Here is a 12382-nt window from a genome sequence, read left to right as displayed (position 1 = left end):
ACCGGCGCCTGCTCGAAAGGGCACCACGGGCTTTTGGCGGAAGGCCCCAGACCCACTCCCGCCCGGCGAGGATGTCCCTGCCGCCCCCGGCAGGAGCTGCTTATGCCATGAGACCGAGTCGAGGCAGTCCCATGTCAGAGAGGTATCATATTCTTTCGCTTTTCGGAATTTCATGTCATAACCTTTCCATTCCTCCCCTTCATACATTGCATAAAAATCCATAATACGAGTTTGATAGCAAGGCAGTTCAGTTAACACCTTGGGTTTACGTTCCCCCATAACTGCAGTAAAGATTGCAAAGGCCTTCACCCAATTCGTTATCGTTTCATCAACCCTGAATTCCGCCATCTTGGCGCGCCACACGCTCGGGTGCCACAAATCTTTCTGGGTTTTAGCATACTCCATCTCGCGATGGTCAGTTAATAGTGAAAACATATTGATATACTTGTCCCCCCATATTAACTCTTTTGTGGCCATAGGGATGTGCTGTGCCACCCTCTCCCGCCTTGAGGGTAATGAGCCCTCCCCCGCCACTGGTAAAGCGAGCTTACCCGGTTCGGTCGTTGTTCCCGCCGTTTTCTCGAGACCAACTGCAGGTCCTACCGGTTTCACCTGTGGGGGAACAAGAGGAAGATTCGCCTTTGCGGCATCTCGCGACTGCCGCAATTGCTGGATTAGTAGCTTGGCCTCTTCGGCCGTGTCTCCGGGCGCCTTGGCACCCCCTGCCTTTGTATTGAGCCATGCGGCCAACCGGGTGGCCAATTCAGGAGGCATATCTTCATCGTTAGCGGGGGTAATTACTACCGGGATCGGTTGACCCGCGTCTGGGATTGGTACCGGGTTGTCTGCCGGTGTGACAGGGGTGGCCGGGGGTACCTCTGGGACCGGAACCTCTGGGACCGGAACCTCCCCTGAAACCGCCCTCCTCTTGACCCGCTTCCCTCTACCCTCGGGGACTATTCCCGGCAAGGCCGGGCCTATTACCTTCTTAGGGTTACCAGGATTGCTCAGTGCAGCCAGTTGTTGCTTGACCTCCGCCAAACCTCGACCGATCGATGGGACTTGACCGAGTTTCCGCTCCATGCCAGCCATCCGGTTCACCAACATGCGTAGCACTTTATCCGTCTCGGAACCCTTTCCTGCTTTCTTGCCAGGCATGGCTTCGATTATCCGCTCATAGACGATCAACGAGGTCCCGGACTCTTCGCCTTTGAGCAACTGAAAGAGAAACACAAGAATTACAAGTTCTCAAAATTGCTGCTTGTTCCGTCGAGGGCTCACTAACAACGAGTGGGTGCAGCCTTCAGAGCACAGGAACAAGAGGACGCTTCTTCGGATTCCCGCTCTATTTATTCTTCTGCGGGCGGGCGTGTACCCCCCTCTGGTACGCCTACTGGGCGTGGTCATCGGTGTAGGTGTCTAGGACAACCCCTCCTGGGCGGGAAAAGGCGTGCCCCGGCTACGCCGCTTCGGGCATACCAGCGGAGACACGCCCCCCGCTCAAAATGGTTTCCCGGGAGGATCGGGGCACCCAACCATACGTTCGGGGGGACCGAGTGGTCGCCCCTTTCCAGGATTGTTGTTGTTGCCTGACTGCGACTTATACCCTCATCAGCCAATAACCACATTTCTTGCAGGGGACAAACAAAATGATGGACTGGGATGTGTGATGAAGTAATTAGCAGTGCCTGCAATTAATGCAAGCATTTCAGCCATCGTTTCTTTGTTCTCCTCGGGCCAACACCCTAAGGGAAATTGGTATGCTCAAATGTGAGTCCAGTGTTCACGGTGCCATAGGATTCAAGCTGTGCTGAACTGACATTGCCCAAATATGCAGGTGGTTGCTTGTGTTCCTTCTCAGAGGGGACCTAGACTGGCAGATTAGGCTGAACTGTTCCTATAAGAGCGAGACCAAGGCTGATGCCTGCTTGAGGTGGCATGGTGGCAATGGACTGGGATGCAGACGGATTAATTACCAGTGGCTAAGAATAAACAAAACATTTCATCCATCACTTTATTTTATCTGTGCTGTATTTTTTCTACATATTATTTTTAAATTATTTTTATACATGATTTTTGTTCTGCTTGATAAAAGCATAACATGACACATGAATAGAGTCCAAGTGTTGGATGGTGCTAGTAGGTGATATAATTAATGCCTGATGTGAGGCTCCCTTTACTGTTCAACTGTATTCAACTGGCACCGCCCTCTGGCAACACTTAATGGTCCATAGACATTACCATTGCAGTCTTAAACAGGGCACCCCATTTTTCATTTGAACCTATTTCTCGTTAGAGACCAGCTCCCCAGTTAAGAAATCCAAAATCATAACATCTGCATCACTGTACATATTCCTTCCTTGCTTTTTTTTTGCTCACATGGAAAAGAATGTTTGATGTTGTGAAATCTCTTTCTTCACAAACCTAATTGGACTTCTCCACAGTTAGGGCTGCCATTATAATTAACTATTGTAAATAAAGTGTACATGTGCAGTTGAGGTGTTCACCGCATTTGCAAAAGGCACTCCCAAGGAAGCACCCATCATCCGTCTCTTAACTGACACATATCACTCGGGACCTGATATTTGCAGATAAAACTTTTTTGCACACCTAAATGTCACCTTGGTGCACAAATGTTTAGTGTAAAGGGTCAGTAACATGCAGTTAAATACCAGATGGAGTTAAATAGCTCCTGCTTATTCAACAGGAGACAAACATACAGGTGCATGAGGGCGCTGATTTTGAACACACAAGTGACAAGGAATCGTTGAGCCAGCAGCACTGGGAAGGGATCTGTAAGGTCACCTAAGCAGTCGCGACCCGTGGAGGGAGTTGCGGTGGGGCAGAAAGGCGGGGCATGGGAGGGGCAGGGTGGGGGGGTGCTAAAAACCGGAATATGGATAATTGGAGGTAAGTAAAAATTTTAATTATTAATATTTGGTAGCGCGTGCTGCATCGCATTTTGCAATGTAGGGCGCACTACGAAATTCATTTTATTTATTAAATTGTTTACTTACCTCCAATTATACATATTCCGGTTTTTAGCACCCCCCACCCTGCCCCTCCCCTGTCCCGCCTTTCTGCCCCACTGCAACTCCCTCCACGGGCAGTGGCTGCACCTAAGTGATAAATACAACACTGCCACTGAAGCATTGACACTCACAGCTGCTGCAGGTAAGAGCGGTGAGGCGGTGGGGATTTCATGAGCAAAATCACAAGGGAAAATAAAATAAATATTATATTTTCCCTCGTGGCCATCTCTCAAAATCCCCCCCAGGCGGCCCCACCACTCACCGATCTTACCTGCAGCGGCTGCACATTCATTGTACAGTTCAATCAATAATGCACAACAGATGAATACAAAATAAAGGGGCAACTCATCGGGCTATACAGTATTTGTTGGGGAACCTGCCATTATTGGCAGGCTGTAGGTTTTTATGCTAACTGGGCTTTAGGTACACAGATTCACACATTGATTTTCTAAATATTTGTACTTCAGTTTCATTCAATTGAAATGGTTTCCCTCATTGAAGCTTTTACAAATGATATCAAAGATATTAAAGTGCAGCTTATTTGGTCGGTAATGGGGTGTACAGCATCACATTTTTCCACATAATAACAGAAGTTGCCCTTGAACATTCCAAAGAACAGATCCATTGTTATTATCCGTCAGTTGGTTTTACACATTTACTTTCTTTACTAGCACACAATGGGCATAGATTTCGCATAACCTCCCTTTTCACGGTGTATGTGTCCATATATACATAGAAAGCAATACAATATCTTCATCGTATTTTGAACTATTTGAATGTTGTTATCGTGTTTGACTTGGAACACAAACTACCTAGAAAGGTTTGTCAGGTCTATTAGCCCTCGGCTACTGCCAACTGAGAAATCAGTTCTCCTCGCATTGGTCACAAGATGAAAAAAAACAATTATATCTGATGGCGCTTCACCTAAAATCAAGGTGGTGAACAACAGTGTTCACATTGCTGTTTTTCATCGGAATAAAAGATTTGTTTTGCAGAAGAGTTGGAAGGATGCTACAAAAAGGCAATTTATTCAATAATATGAAACTCAGGACCATTCGTAAATGGCATACAGGTTAATGAGGCTTTCACCGGAGAAATAATAGCAATTTCAGGAAGCAATGATCAATTTGTAGCTAAAGATCTGCTAATATTTCAAAACAACTTGGAATTCAACAGAGGAAGCATAGTCATCCTCTAGGGAAATGATTTAGGGTAGAAGTCTAACAGCCTGGTGAATGTTTGGATTTATTTATAGGTAATAAAATGAGTCTATAACAGGGTATGAGAGAAATGCTTTGTGCACATCACAATACACCATAATGTTTCTCCCATGTTCTAACTTTTCAGGCACTGAGAGGTAAACAGGATCACTGACAAAATGTCAATCCATACAATATTTAAATACAAAAATATCGGAAATTAAATATCGATCACAAAAATATACAGTTCATACACTTAACTAGTAAAACTATAAATATCTAGAACAAAAAATATTGTTAAAATATTTTTTTTAACTATATAAAAAACAAAAATATTGTTACCTAAAAATAAAAATTGAATATGTCAAAAATATCAAAACACACATCGATAACAATATTATTCCTAAAATAATGAAATAATCACTAATGAATATTTAAAAACACTTTTAACATAAAACAATTACTTAAAATAAAACTAAAAAGTTTTATACACATATTTAAGTGAAAATATATATATTACATTTACTATTAACCCCAGTAAAATATATATAATAAACATTATAACAATACAACCCCCCCAAAAAATATATGACTAAATCAACCAAGGATATAACACTATAAACATACTTAACCAATAAAATCTAACAAACAATTAAATCAACAATATAACAGGCCCACTAATTTAAACAACTAACTATTTCAAAAATGACAAACGCTGCAAGACAAGGAAATTCTGCTGGATTTTCTCACCAAACCATTACACAAAAATATATGCCTTTCAAAAACTACCTAGCCAAGTAAGTACAACTTATATTTACACTAAAACTTAATTATTATTAAACTTAAACATGTTAAATAACAAGTAATTAATAAAATAATATCTAACCTCTATCTTTTTCCATAAACTTCCTAAAAGAAAAAACCTATGCCAAGAAACAGAGATAAACTGTATGAAAATAACTATCAAAAATCATCAAAAAGATATAAGAAAGTAATTGTACATAAATTAATACAAAAGTCTAAATTCATCCAAATAGCTAGCAAAAATAAACCTAACACCCTTCAAAGTCTACAAACTAACAACAAATTAGCATTTAAAGTGAATCTTAGAATATTTTTTCATCCAACAGAAAACACCTGCTCCACTTAAGAACACCCCTAACGAAAAAGCTGCAAAATCGTGGGAAACATTTATACACAACATAAATGTAAGCATACAAAATAGAAGTGATTGTGTAATTATAAATGGAAATATTGAATATACAAATGTTAAAATAGTCTATATCTTTATACTATTACACTACCTTCAGATACTATGACAGAAGCTGCAAAGTATATCACTTTGCAGAAAGGAAAGCAGTTACTAAATAACATGGGCTACACCTACAGCCAAGAATCGGCAGCAACGAAAACTATAAACTTGAAATTTACTAAATATTATTCTAATGCATGCTATGGCAGGGCAACTACAAAAGATGATGTAATTCATGTAAAAGTTTACAACCACCCCAAAACTGTAACAGAAATAGAAGTGAGACAGGTATTGTAGGATATAAGAGAAGTAAGCACTCACTCCCAGGAACCCAAAAACCAAATCCTTAAAGATACACTAGCTAAAGTCCCGGAACACATAAATAGCCAACTACTACCTATCCCCATTTTAAAATGTTTAATTGCATGAACTAAAAGAGCCACCAGTGATACCTCACTTGTCCCTAGAAGATACCAACACATACACTTACCCAAACACTTAACAACGACAAAATGAGTAACCTTTCCTTTTACACGACAACCTAAATAACAAAAAAGTAATTCTAACTAGGCCCAAATTATTTGCACAAATATTATGAAATTACATTTCCTACCCAAAAGAAAAGTACATTTCTGTAGCTGCAGATCTTTCTCTTTGTCCACATAATACAACATTAGTAATCCACCAAAAATGCAAAAATATTTTACAAACAGCCCAACAAAAATACAAAAATAAAGCAAATCCAATACAAATCCCTCAAGACAATTTAAAGCAGGGGTCTCTAAACCGGTCCAGGAGGGCCGGATCCATGCCAGATTTTTTGGATATCCCCATTGAGATACATGTAGTTATTTAAAAAATCTGGCATGGATCCGGCCCTCCAGGACCGGTTTGGGGACCCCTGATCTAAAGTACGTCAAGACCATAAAAGACGCGAAAAAGTGTTACATAACACTCCAGAAAAACTGAAAAAAAGGAAATTCAATTAAAAATAAATGGTTTATGATAAAACAACAACGGTTTCCTTTAAATAAAACATAAACTCCCAATGCCCATAGGATATGTTCGTAGACCAAAACTTGCAAAGTAGTTTAAAAAAACCCTTGCAATACAACCTACACTTCCAAAAGAACATATGCATAACAGTTAATCATCAAAGTATAAGTAATAATTCCTAATTTAACATAACATAGTAACACATCACTAAAATAGTGTACCAAAATAAAAACTACAAACCAAAACTCCAAGCTAGTGCCAAAGGTCCACGACCACTAGAAGTCTGCTGCACCTGTAGCCTTCTGACCACCATATTCCGAATTTCCCAAGGGGCTGGCAGTGTGAATGCAGCAGTGGCATATTGATGCCTGTATGTACATTCCGACTGCATATGTGTCGAATTCACACATATGCATGATATACGTGGAAAAATACAACCTACCTATTGCTGCAGTCCTGGTAATGGGTACATGGTACCAAAGCACTTACCGGTATTTCGCCAACTACGGTGTTGAATTCCTCGGGTTGAAAAAGCTCCTGTGTAGGGGTGACCTGGAGAAAGAGATCTATGTTGAAATCTGCTTGGAAGAACTGGAAAGGGGTTATTATGCAGCTTAAATATTTAGGGCCCAACTGATGTCGTTCGGAAGGGCTCCTAATCGGATTCGTGTTTGCCGAATCTGATCTGGTACCCTTGATTCCGACCGAATCTGACACACTTCCCAACTACCGATATTGATGCCTAGAAACCACTAGGGCTGAACGAATCGATTCCGAAAGGCATTCGGGCAGGGCGCGTCTTTTGGAGCCGAATCGTACAGCTCTATGGACTTTGGTTTCCGAGCAAGCGAATATGATGGCCGATTCAGACAGCCGTTCCAAATCGGTTTCTCTGGAACAAATTGACTGCTGGGGGCCACCCTTCACCCTGGCCCCTTTGAATTGTGCCTGTTGGGGTACCCAAGGGACCCCCCTTTCCAACTTTGCACAAAGTGGCAGGCACCATGGAGTGTCCACCACAGGGTGCAGATTTTCCCCTGCCACTCCTTTCTTCAATGCGAGCCTGTGTTCTCGTATGGAACACCGACTCCTGTAGAAGTCAATGGGAGTCAGACTAACTCGTATCCTGAAGAATCCAGATGAATTCACTCGCTCGGTCGAAGTTCCCCAAGGCGAGTAATTCAGAAAGCATTCCAGAACCGATAATGTCAGAATGCTTTCCGAACAACATTAGAATCGGGCCATTAGTTTATGCCGAACTTTAGGCGGTTGTCTGACCGCCACGGCCGGCTGGATGGGAAGTCAACTTGTAATACAGATGGGGTGTTGCACTTCTGTACTGCCCAATGGAGGCTGCCTTCCCCCGATCTACACCCAGGTGGCCAGCGGTGTGCTGGCAGTGCTGGCGGTCCAGCCACGGTCTTCACAAAGCCAATCTGCTTGACTTATAATACACGGACAGCTCACCATCTTAGGAACTTGTAATAAGGCCCTAACACTAATTCTTTTAAATATACAAAAAAAAAACAAAATCAACGCTAACAAAAACTAAACAAATAGATTAAAAAAATAGTAGGTAGCAGGAAAAAAATGGCTGCTAAATAAAACTTTAAAAAAGAGTATCCCCCCATACAAATGAAGGGGAAACATTGTAGCAATGTTGACTAAGTGAATGCATTTTTTTTCAATATGAAGCATGGGAAGCGCGTCAAATAATGTTGTGATAAAAAGTTATACATTTATAAAGTATACATTAAATAACTGTATAAAATATATGTAAATATTTAATATATATATATTTATAACATGTTAAAATGATGTAGGAAATATGTATATAAAACAACCTAAAAATGTTAAACTGTTGAGCAATGAAAATTGAAAGTTTAAAATATAGAACACACAATACTATGTAAATATAAGCTACATGCATACATTTTCATTTCTAAAAAATAAAAATAAATCTTTTATTTACTTACTTTTATAAAAAAATTGTTTTTCAGATAAAATATATATCATTACAAATGCCAAATTAAACAAAATAATCCCTTTGAAAACAGAAAAAAAGAGAAAAATGTGTGAAACATATTTATTATACATAACAGTGTAAGTAATATTAATATTGTTTACATGTGTACAACATTTTTTTCATTGTATTACAAATGAACAACAATACTAACAAAATAACAAACTATTTCTACTACATACAAATACAATTTAAATAAAAGAGTTATGAATAAAAATACAAAATTAAATGCTCACACTCCAAAGTAAATCATTTGTTCAACTTTATTTAACACTAAAAGGATCACATGTATTATTCCCTCTCCAATCTAAACCAATGTATGGACATATAGGACACTAACGGTATGACATTTGTATTCCCTTTCCAATTTAAACCAATTTTGGGAAGGCATAGCACACTTAAGGGGTAGCATTTACTATTCCCACTCCAATCTAAAACAGTTTGAGGAATGTATCGGACACTAAAGGGATGACATTTACTACTCCAACTCCAATCCAACCATATTGGAGGAAGGTGTTGGAAACTACAGGGTGACGTTTACTATTCTCACTCCAATTCGACCATATTGGAGGAAAGTGCTGGACACTAAATGTGTAGCATTTATGATCCCAACTCCAATCTATATGAATTTGAGGAAGGTGTTTTACACAGTAAAAGGGTGAAGTTGACTATTCCCACTGCAATTTAAACCAATTTGAGGATGGTGTTGGACACCAAAGGGTGACAATTAATATTCCCACTCCAATCTAAAACAATTTGGGGAAGATGTTGGACATTAAAGGGGTGACATTAACTATTCCCACTCTAATCTAAACTTTTTGGGGAAGGTGTTGGACACTAAGGGGTCGATTCCGATTCCGGAAAAACCGCTCCAAATAGCCATACGGAGCGTTTTTCCCATACGAATCGTACCCTGCAACGTCCCCCGTACGTACTACGAAGAACGATTCGTACCAGGAGAAAGACTCCGTACGAATCATCAAAGACCGTATGACTCGAATCTCCGCACGAATCTCCCTCAGAACCTGCTGTATGTGACATCTGTACGGTTCGCGGCTGCTTTTTCCGACCCGGCAAGTACGATTCGTGTCGGGTACGCACCGTACGACCCTTTTTCTACGGTAGCTGAAAACAGCCATAAAAGCAGAGTTTGCCCCGAAACAGGTACAGAACAGCACCGTACCCCTGCGATCATGGGGTGTACGCACCGTACCCTGCGATCTTGCGGTGTACGCACCCACCGTACCCCATGTTCGCTGGGTGTAGGGTGTGTACACCCCGCGATCGCGAGGTACGGTGCGTACACTCCATGATCGCAGGGGTACGGTGCGTACCCCTGCGATCATGGGGTGTACGCACCATACGGTGTGTAAGTGATTGTGTGCTTTTCCGTACGAAACGCCCTTACCTGACGTGGACCGTACGAATCGCGTACTCATACCCCGGTCCAGATCGTACTCGTCGGGTCGTACGGCATGTGTACGAGTCGTAGGGTTCACTGTTTCAGCCTTGCAATACGTACGGATCTCGACGATTCGGACGGATTGACGGAATACGGATCATACTACGCGACTCGGACGGACAGGTACGAATTGTATGGTGATGGCTCCAGATGAAAATCGGACAGACGTTTTTTTTCCAGGATCGGAATCGGCCCCTAAGAGGTGATATTCCCACTCCAATCTAAAATGATTTGGGGAAGGTGCTAGTCACTAAAGGGTTGACATTTACTATTCCCACCCAAATCTAAACTAATTTTGGGAATGTGTTGGACACTTAATGGGGTGAAATTTACTATTCATACTCAAATCTAAGTCACTTTGGGGAAGGTGTTAGGCACTAGCCTCTATGCTTAAGAGAGCATATCGGGAGAACCCATCTGCTTGGTCTGTTGGAATGATCTAACTCCCTACCTTGATAGTGTATGCCAGGAACCAAGGATCAGAACATCCACTGATGCACCTCCCAGTGTACAGGTATCTTCCTTCTCAGGATGAAGAATGGGGACAGCGGGTCTGCATCTTCCTGCAGCATTCCATGATGACTTCATCAGAAGTACACCTCTCTCTAACTTCAGCACAAACACAGTCTTTCTTATGATAAAATAGCAAGTTAATCAAAACTGTGTCAAAGGTGCAGAATAACATTTTATTTAGACTGAATCAAAAGAGTTGTCTCTTTGCAAGCACAGAAAAAATACAATACCTCATGTTCTGAATTGGTTCGACCCTGGAACCAACTTTGCAGACTACAGTGAGTCAATGCCTATCAGGAGGAAATATGTATAAGGGCCCTTCTTGCAATGAAGAGAAACATGTACAAAGCATGATTAGACATGAGGCAAAGTTAACACAAAAACAAAAAAGGAAGCTAAATGCAAACAGCATAACATCACTTCAATCTAACCAATTTGGTGAATATGTTGGTCACTAAAGGGATGAAATTTGCTATTTCTACTCCAATCCAACCATTTTAGAGGAAGATGATGAACACTATAAGCGTAACATTTAATCATCCCACTCCAATCTATTGGTATTTGAAAAAGGTGTTGAATGATAAAGATGTCAAAATTACAATATCCCCTTCAATATTATTTTTTTATAGAATGTATTAAATACAAAACAATTTAAAAACACAATCAATACTTCATAATCATACATATAAAAAAACAAAATCATTAAATATCATTTTATCTAAAAGTGCACTAACCTAAACTACAAAACAACATATACAAAACGAATTGTTAAAATATAAAACAATTTGATTAATATTAATAATTAAACTATTTCCTACAATCTTGTTTAAGATTCCTTAAAATATGAACCATAAAAATAACAAATAAACTATGATTTCAAATTTAACAATAATAAATATCAAACATTTCAAATATAAAATATATTTTGAAAATATATGTAAAATAAATATATTTCTATAATTTTGAAAAAAATAAAAAAAATTAAAAATTTGAATTTATTTATTTGACACATTTTGAATATTATGTTTATGAAAACTTTAATATTTTTTATATTTTTATTTTCCTATACCATTAATATGTATCTTAATTAAATATATTTCAAAAAACTTTTTTTTTAATTGAATTTATACATTTGCAAATTTTCAAATTGATTACCATTTTAATTTCTATTTTAAAATATACATATTTAAAACATCTCCCCACCTTTATACTGAAAACCCCAAAATCTAGCTCCTAAAAAATGACTTAACAATTCTTTATATTTATTAATACAACTAAATATAATATTTCAAAAATGTCATAATTAAATACACCAATCTAAAAAATAAAGGCACAGAATTACAGTTTTGGATTGGCAAAATACCATCCACGCCAGCTCGAAATGAGTAAATGCAACTCCTGACAGGCGTTTTGCTATCATTATAGCTCTTAAGAGAGGTATAGCTTTGTCCAGACACAAGGGAGCACCCATTATAAGTCACAACAATCCCCTTTGAGGCTTAGAGTCCTGCATAAATTATGCAAAAAAGAAGCAGAGAACTCAGGGTAGTCCAAAGTTTAGGTGCAGATCAGCTCCTATATTGAGCACGCTACAACACCAGCGACACTCTGAATCTGCTCACCTCAAATGTATTTTTCAAGCAAAGGTTTTCAGCATAGGATTAGCACAGTGACATCCATGACGAGCTGTAGAATGGCAAAAGCCTTTTACCACTCCATGCTAAGTATTACAGAATATACTAAATATGTATATATATCTCCTTTGTGAAAATATTTGTCGGGGATATTGTAGTTCCCCTCCCCCCTGCGAGCACCAGCTGCAAGAGCGCACCGTATTAAGATCTCTTTGTGTGGATATGAAATAACAGCGGATGCTCCCGCTGAGATTTAACAACTTCAAAGATT

This window comes from Lissotriton vulgaris, chromosome 4_1, assembly GCF_964263255.1.
Source record: "Lissotriton vulgaris chromosome 4_1, aLisVul1.2, whole genome shotgun sequence".
Taxonomy (NCBI): domain Eukaryota; kingdom Metazoa; phylum Chordata; class Amphibia; order Caudata; family Salamandridae; genus Lissotriton; species Lissotriton vulgaris.
Note: the sequence above shows the minus strand (reverse complement) of the source record.